Source organism: Nycticebus coucang, chromosome 24, assembly GCF_027406575.1.
Source record: "Nycticebus coucang isolate mNycCou1 chromosome 24, mNycCou1.pri, whole genome shotgun sequence".
Taxonomy (NCBI): domain Eukaryota; kingdom Metazoa; phylum Chordata; class Mammalia; order Primates; family Lorisidae; genus Nycticebus; species Nycticebus coucang.
Genome location: NC_069803.1, coordinates 31,785,702 through 31,794,144, shown reverse-complemented (window position 1 = coordinate 31,794,144; position 8,443 = coordinate 31,785,702).

The window sequence follows — 8,443 nt, the reverse complement described above, 5'->3', positions numbered from 1 at the left end:
ATTCTCTCCCGGACATTATCTGCTCCACCTACGTCCTTTCTAGATGGAGAAAGTGAGTCCAAGGCCACGTGGCTTGCAAGGTGCCGTGGCCAGGGAGCAGCCAGCCAAGCTGTAGTGAAACCCAGGCCTTCTGTCCCTTTTCCTTATCCTGTGACAGCCGGTTCACTGCCTGTCACTGCGGGAACACAGAATCTCAGAGGGGAAAGGAAATGCCTGGCGCTCACTGACTCCCACCCCACCCACCCTACAGTGCCGTGCCCTCCTTCCTGATTCAGTTAGTCAGGGGTCCTCAAACTTTTTAAACAGGGGGCCATTTCACTGTCCCTCAGACCGTTGGAGGGCCAGACTATAGTTTAAAAAAAAAAACTATGAACAAATTCCTATGCACACTGCACATACCTTAAATTTTGAAGTAAAAAAACAAAATGGGAACAAATACCATCACACCACCTCATGTGGCCCGCGGGCCATAGTTTGAGGATCCCTGAGTTAGATGGTCTGTTTAGCTGGGCAAAGAGGGAAAACGGTCTCTTTGTTTTTCCTGAATTTCCCGGAGCATTCATCATCTCTGAGCCCTTGTTTGCTTCTCTCTAGCCTGGAAACAGCTCTTGCTCCTTGGCTTAGGAAAATCATCCCTAAGAACCTTTTCCTGTGTTTGAGAGATGTCCCCTAGTAAGGAACTAGAAAGCTCTGAAATGGTCCGGATGTCCTGCTCAGCTTGCTCTCAGTCAGGTTTTGGTGACCCCGCCCTCTCCAGGCTGGATCAGTGCGGGTGAGTCAGTTGCAAAGGCTTTGCTTGGTGAATCTGAGCCTGCAAGGTCCATCCCAGCACCATGGGGCCGGCTGCCACGCAGAGCTCTGATGGCCAGGAGAACCCGGCTCCCGGCAACCTGGCAGTCTCAGGTGATCCCCTCCCTGCCTTTGTCATTCTTTCACTTTCAATTTAGTAGAATGAAATCCTTAAACTTTCAGCTGGATTTGACCTTGATGTTCTTTGAGCTCTTGCTGAAGTGCTTCTATAAGATTATCAAATTTAATTTATTAAAGTTAACTAAATCGCCAACTATTAAGTTTACCAAACCTGTATGTCTTCATTTTAGTAACCATAGCCGTTTGTGTCTTAAAAGCACTTATTATTTTAGGTCAAATCCCACTGCTACTAACTCAAAGTCCTTTCCATTCTCTTGAGAATAAGTGAATTTCAACAGAGTGGGGCGGGGAGATGTTATTTTAAAAATAATGAGCTGTCAAATGGAGCTTAGAAATCATTTGGTTATGTAGAAATTTTCACTGTGACACCCATCCAAATTCAAGAAATACTTCTTTGATATGCAAATGCATTTAGCTAATTCCAATCCTTATGCTTTGGCCTTTTCTGGGGATGAATTCCTGTCACCATCTCTCCCTGCTCTGCGTCTTTTCTGGTGCAGTCACTCCGTCCAGGAGCTCGCCCCGCACCACCTTCATGCTGTCTGGCTTCCATATGTCCGTGACTTCCAAATATGTGCCTTTCATCCAAGCCTTTTCTCAGCTTCAAACTCGTGTGTTTCCAGCCCGTTCAGACACACCTTTAACATCTGACATCCATGTTCTCCATCTACGTCACAGCCGATCTCCTGCCCCAAACTCTTCCTCCTGAAGTCTCTCACCCTGGTCAGTCTACCTAATCACCAGTTCAGTAAACCTGAGAGGAGTGACAGCTGCTCCCTCCATGTCCCCACAGAAAAACAGTTCCAGGTTTTATTGACTAATGCTGACTGCCCACTGTATACCCGTGCATCTCTCCTCATTTTTAGAGATCCCTGATGTTGTCTGTTTGTTTTCCTCTCTCCTATCCAGACACAGTCCACTTGCTTCTGGGGAACTAAATCTCTAATTCAAGTTCAGGAACATCCTTGATTGTTCTGACAGTCAACCCATTCCCCTTGCCAAGGACTGACTCGGGACGTGACCTCGCTCCAGCTGAGGAGGATCCAGGACGGGTTTACTCACTCAGAGCTTCTGGGCTGCGTGCTGGGCAAGCATCTGGGAATGATTCTCTCCCTAAATCAGGCATCCTCAAACTTTTTAAACAGGAGGCCAGTTCACTGTACCTCAGACCGTTGGAGGGCTGGACTATAGTTTTAAAAAAAAAACTATGAACAAATTCCTATGCACACTGCACATATCTTATTTTGAAGTAAAAAAATCAAAACGGGAACAAATATAATCACACCGCCTCATGTGGCCCGCGGGCCGCAGTTTGAGGACCCCTGCATGATTTTACATGTGGTCCTGAGGTCTGGAATTACTGTAACCATCTTGCCACTGTCTTGAGAATGAAATCAACATGAAGAACAGCCAAGAAAATCAAGTGGACATTCAGACTCGAAACCCCTGCAGGTGACTGACGTCCAGCCCTTTCTGGACTTAGCGTTTGGTTAGCAAACACATGTGTTTATTATTGGAGCTTGACTGTGTTGCTTCTTTTCCTGTTATTTGCTGCTAAAAGCTCCCTAATGACGCAAGTCTTATCAGTGTCTGATGTCTGTCTCCTCATCACTGTCTCCAGGGTCCGTCTCTCAGTTCCGGCTTCCGCCATTCTCGCGTAGATTAATCAAACCATCTTCCTAACTGCTGCTAGCGCCACCACCAACCTCAGTGGGCAGCAGTCCATCCTCTGCAGCTGCAGGGTGATCTATCTGTCTATCTATCCATCCGTCACCTATCTCTATATCTCTACCTCTACCTCTGTCTATCTAATGAGAATTCTGTTCATCTCAGATTTCTGCTAAAATCTCTTTGCATTTTTCCTTTGTCTCATTTTTTGACCATTGAAGGCAAAAAGGCCTTATGATTTACATCTAAACAGAAAGCAATGAAAAAGGATGAGATTATAAAGAGAAGGGACCACAGTAGGCAGAGGCTGCGGCAGGAGATGGACCAAGAGACAGAAAGAGGGACATCTGTTTGTCCACATTGTACGTTGTAAAATATTTGGTGCCTTATTCCTGCCACATTAACTGGAAAAGCAGAGAATGTAGATGAAGGTGGGAGAGAGAGAGAGAAAACAGAGAGAAATGACGTCTATTGGGGTGTAAGTTTAATGATCACAGGCGCTTCTAACTGGACACATCGCTGTCCTCAGGATCCCTGAAGTGTTTTTTTTTTTTTGGCCTGGGCTGGGTTTGAACCCACCACCTCCGGCATATGGGGCCGGTGCCCTACTCCTTTGAGCCACAGGCACGGCCCCACTGCAGTGTTTTATAATAAATAATTCTCCTCCTCTTCCTCCCTCTCCTCCTCCTTCTTGCTATTTCTACTTGACACTCAAAGCTAAAGCCAATGAATACATTGGTGTCTTTCCCAGCCTTTAACTGCACATGGTCCTGAGAACGCTCTCTGGCTGGTCTCCCAGGCTGACTCTCCCCCTCATACCTCCATGTCTTTGCTCATGATTTCTCTCTGTCCCCCACTTATCATTTCATTTCTGGGATTGTGTTTCATAAGGCCATGTCAAGTTCAACCCCCCTCCGTGCTCTCAAAGTGCCCGGTGTATATTCTACCCCCCTTCTCAAAACACTCGCTATGAATACCTGTGTTGCTTCACCAACTTGGATGCCGAGGTCTTTTCAGGGTCCAGGACTTCCTCTGTCTTTCTCTTTCCAGCTCCTAGCAAGACATTCATATGATAAATATTTCCAGACTGACTCATTAAATGAATTGATCAATCAATGATCAAATAAATGCCATGTAGACTCTTGAATGCATTTTACAACCTAGCAAACTAGCAATAAATAAATAAAAGATAAGATGCTGGGATTCCCGGAAAACGGAAGCCCACGCATTCTCTCAGTGCCTTTGTAAATTAATACATCACTCATGGAAATCAACATAACAATGAATATCCAGTGACATAAAAATGTTCACATCTGTAGTACAAACGTGAATTTTTTTTCCCCTATAAAAATAATTCAAGAAAAGAAAAAAGCATAAATAAGTTTATGGTAGCAATTTTTAATAACAGCAAAGTTGAAAGGGAGAGAAACTATTACATTGTGGTGTGTGAAGTTGATAAAACATCACACTTATTTAAAATAAATGAAAAACAGAAATAAGAAAAACTTTATTACATACTAAATTTTAAAAAGCCAAATGCCAAAGGGACAAATTTATAATGGTGTTTTCAATGTTAAAGTCTAGAAGGCAAGTGGACCAAAATGAAATAGTTGTGTAGAGTGATTGGGTTACAAGTACTATATTTCTTTGATAAAAATTTCGTTTTAACTAAGCAGATGTTGTTCTGATAGTATTTATTAATAAGCAGGGCAAAGTCAAGTGCTGTGCTCAGTGTTATTAGCTCTTGCTGGCAATGTCTGGAGAACATTCTTCTGGATAATATATAACTGCAAAAAAAAAAAAAAATCCTGAAACACAGACTTCAGTACATTCAGCTGAACCCCATTATATCAACATAGTCACACTGGACAAATCCGTGTAATGATTTAAGGACATTTGCCCTAGCAATCGTGCAGGGATGAGAAGCAGCTGTTTACTACCAGGGCTTTGGCTTTGCTAACAAGAGGCAGACAGCTGTGGTTAATGAAAAACAATTGCTAATAGATAATTCCAATTTAGCCTTGACGTGTCTTTTGGTATGACAATACACACAGTGACTGAAATGCAGGTCTAAACGTCTCTACCAGCTTTACCCACTTCCTCGGCCCAGGCTCCACCCTCCCAGGCTAGATTTTGTGGTGAGATCATTTCAGGAGGCAATCTGGGCCCTGTTGCCTGGGAAGGGGCTGGAGCCCCTCCTGCTGGTGGCAATAAAAGATCAGAACAATGGCATAGTGTGAACTGAAGTGAAATCTTAAGGCTCCCCACACCAGCTGACAATATGGACCCCCTCTTGGCCAAGCGGCTACCCTAAAACTGAGTTGCTAAGCCATGGGTAGGCTGGTCAGACGTGCCTGGCCCTGCCTCCTCCCCCTACCCTGTGACTTATTAACAGGCCTAAGGCAATGCAAGATGCACCAGCAGAGGGCAACACCTGTCGCTCACGGAGTAGGGTGCCAGTCCCATATACAGGGGGTGGTGGGTTCAAGCCCGGCCCTGGCCAGAACTGCAAACAAACAAACAAACAAACAACAACAACAACAAAAACACCAGCAGGTCCTCAATATGCATAACAAACTACTTGAGTCCAGTGTGGGGCTGGGGGCTTGTCTTTAATTAACAGACCCTTATCCTAACTCTAGCATTTCTTTTCACTAACTCCCCAGTCTGGTCGGGGGAGTCTTTCAGCCAATTGTCCACTAAAGAATCTTTAAACTCACCTATGACCTGTGAACCCCACCCCCACCTTTTCAGGACAAACCAATTATGCCTTCCACAATCCATTTATGACTTTATCTGTAATTCCTGTCTCCCTGAAATGTATAAAAACCAAACCGTGCCCCACCACAGCGTGTCCACCTCCTCAAGGCTTGTTGGATGTGGCTCCAGGCCATGGTCCTCAAATGCGGCTCTGAATAAACTTCTTAAAATTATTTTACAGAGTCTTTTTTCTTGTTGAAAATCATATAATTTGTTAGAAGCTGGGAAGAAGAGCACCAGGATTAGAGTGTAGCTGTGACAGTTCCATTACTTTACCACTCCCCAGCCTAACACATCAGGCCCCCGGTTGCGGGGCACCCAGAAAGTGAGGTGAGTAGAACCCCAGCCAACCCCAACACAGTGCTGAGACAGCCGATTCTTGGGGCCCTCATTTCTATTGCATTAGGTAGGTAGTTAGGAATCCAGCTCTCTGGAGAAAGGACACAAGGGCAGGACCCGGGTTGCCGTTTTGGTGCCACCCACCTTAACTGTGTCCCAAGTGATGGCTCACACATGAGGAAGAGGGAACAGCTCACCAGTCTACCAGTCATAACTTATTCTGCCAACTGCAACTAGATGTAAAAGGCTCCCTAGCTTAGCAACACGTGCAGTGGAGTAGGTGACCTAGAACAGCCATAAGACAAATAATCATATCATTAGCCTTTTCTTTTCCTTTTTGAGACAGAGTCTCACTGTCACCCGGAGTAGGGTGCCATGGTGTCATAGCTCACAGCAACTTCAGACTCTTGGGCTCAAGCCTTCCTTGGGCTCAAGCCCAAGACTCTTGGGCTCAAGTAGCTGGGACTACAGGCACCTGCCACAATGCGTGGCTAGTTTTTCTATTTTTAATAGAGATGAGGATCTCACACTCACTCAGATTGGTCTCCAACTCCTGAGCTCAAGGGATCCGCCCACCTCGGCCTCTCAGGGTGCTGGGATTACAGGTGTGAGCCACCATGCCGGTATCATTAGCCTAAATCTGCAGTGAGGTCCCACCCACCAGTGGGTTCTCAGAGAGGCTCATGGGAGACCCCCATGTGCAGTGAGACTTAGGTTCAAGGTGGTCTTAGAATCCTGAGGTAGACCCAACCTAGGGGTATAAAAGAGAACTGCTGGCTATAAGCAAGGCCTTTCCTCTGTGATGACAATGGGGGCCTATTCACTGTCTATGGCAAACATATGTTGCTCTGTAAGCATATATCTTACTTTTACTCTATAAACCAATCTTTCTTAATAAACTTTGTTTCACATTTGCCTCACTTTGGGGTGTCTGGTCATTTTTCTACCAAAAGTGCTCCAAGAACGGAGGACCCAGGCAGCTACCCGAAACCCTGACGTTTTAGGAAACAGGTGGCTGCCTTGAAACCCAACAGTTACAGTTCTGCTGCCATCGACTGCGTCATATTCTTTGGACATTAGAAAGAAGTCCCTGAAGCCTCTTTCAACTTTTTGATTCTCTAAGTAACAGTTAGGATTAGTATTATTTTAGGTAGATTGTCTTTAAGGAGGTTCAAATGCATGTAGGAAGCATTCATGTTTCCCAAAGCCCCCAGTCACTTCCTCTAAGCATATCTCGTGAGTTTGAATGCAAAGTTGGAATGACAATGGGACTCAAACTGGAAGGCGGGTAATTGGTGGACTGTGCAGTGGAATATTTTTAATATATTGCAAGTTTCAGTTCATATACCACAACCTAATTGAATTTGCCCTAAAGCCCTTCAATTAAAAATAGTGCAGAAACTAGCATTTTCAAGATAAATGTGGAACCTTGACTAAACTCTAAGAAAACGAAATGGTAAGTTTTTGAAAGGTTAATAACATTTTTCTAATCAAAGCAATTATGGAGACAGAGAGGCTATTTTCTTTTTTATGGTATACCAGAGAATTTGAAAGTTCCATCCCAGGAGCAACCTGCCACTCTCAGGAATACGGCTGAGAAGCAAATAGTCTTTGAGGTCATTGGTAAAGCAGGGTCACCTTTGACAGAGTCTGATATAGTATCTCTGTGAGCCGTGTCAGCACAGCTCACCGGCTTCTCACCTCTGGGCCCAGCTTCCTGTCCTACTTCTCATCACAACGTTCTGCCATCTCCTGCCTCTTCACATGCTGCTCCTGAGGCTGGGAGCCTGAAAAACTCCTAATCCTTTCAGAGCCAGGTCAACTGACTTTGAAAGTCCTTCCCACAGTGGCTATACCCATTGGTTTGAACGAATTCCCTCCCGTGGAGTTACTGTGTCTTTAAAACACACATATTTAAAGTGCAGCATTGGAAAAAGGACTTCTTGATAGTAAAAATACCTTAATTTTTATTTTTTTAATTTTTTTAGTTTGTTTTTTTATTAAATCATAACTATGTACATTAATACATTTATGGGGTACAATGTGCTGATTTTACACACAATGTGGAATGCTTACATCAAATTGGTGAACATGGCCTTCACCTCACTTACTTAATTGTTGTGTGAAGACATTTATACTCTACTCTTAACAGATTTAACATGTTCCCTTGCCGTATGCACCATAGGTGAGGTCCCACTGATTACCCTACTCCCCCTGGGCCTTCCCTCCCTCTCCGCCCCTCACCTTTCTTCCCACCTTCATTCTGGGCTATAGTTGTGAGAATAAGGAATTTATGCCAAGGTCTGTTCAGGTGAACTGTGTGCCGTGTTAGATTCCCCTGTTCACTCTTTGTTTCTGAATCTTCTCTTTGATCTACTCTCCTGTAGTATCTGTGTATTGAACTAGTCCGAAGCATCTGTTCCTTAGAGGCCTCTTGTAGGGGGGAGAGATTTCTTGATTTCTTGATGGTTTGTTTCGGGTCATGATTGAAGAAATGAAGCTGTGGCCAAAGATACTTGTAGCGCTGGACCTTCGCCAGGTGTCCTTGGTGACACCTCCTATTCTTACCAGCTGTTCCACTGTGAGACGTCAACATGGAGGGCTTGCTCTTGCCCGGTAACTTTGCTTACACGAGGGAGTTGATAACCGCTTGAAAAAAGCAAATACCAAAAAGACAACCTCAATATTTGGCAAAGAAGAAAGGTGTTTTTGTTTCCAAAATAAGTGCTTCCCATGATCAAGGCCC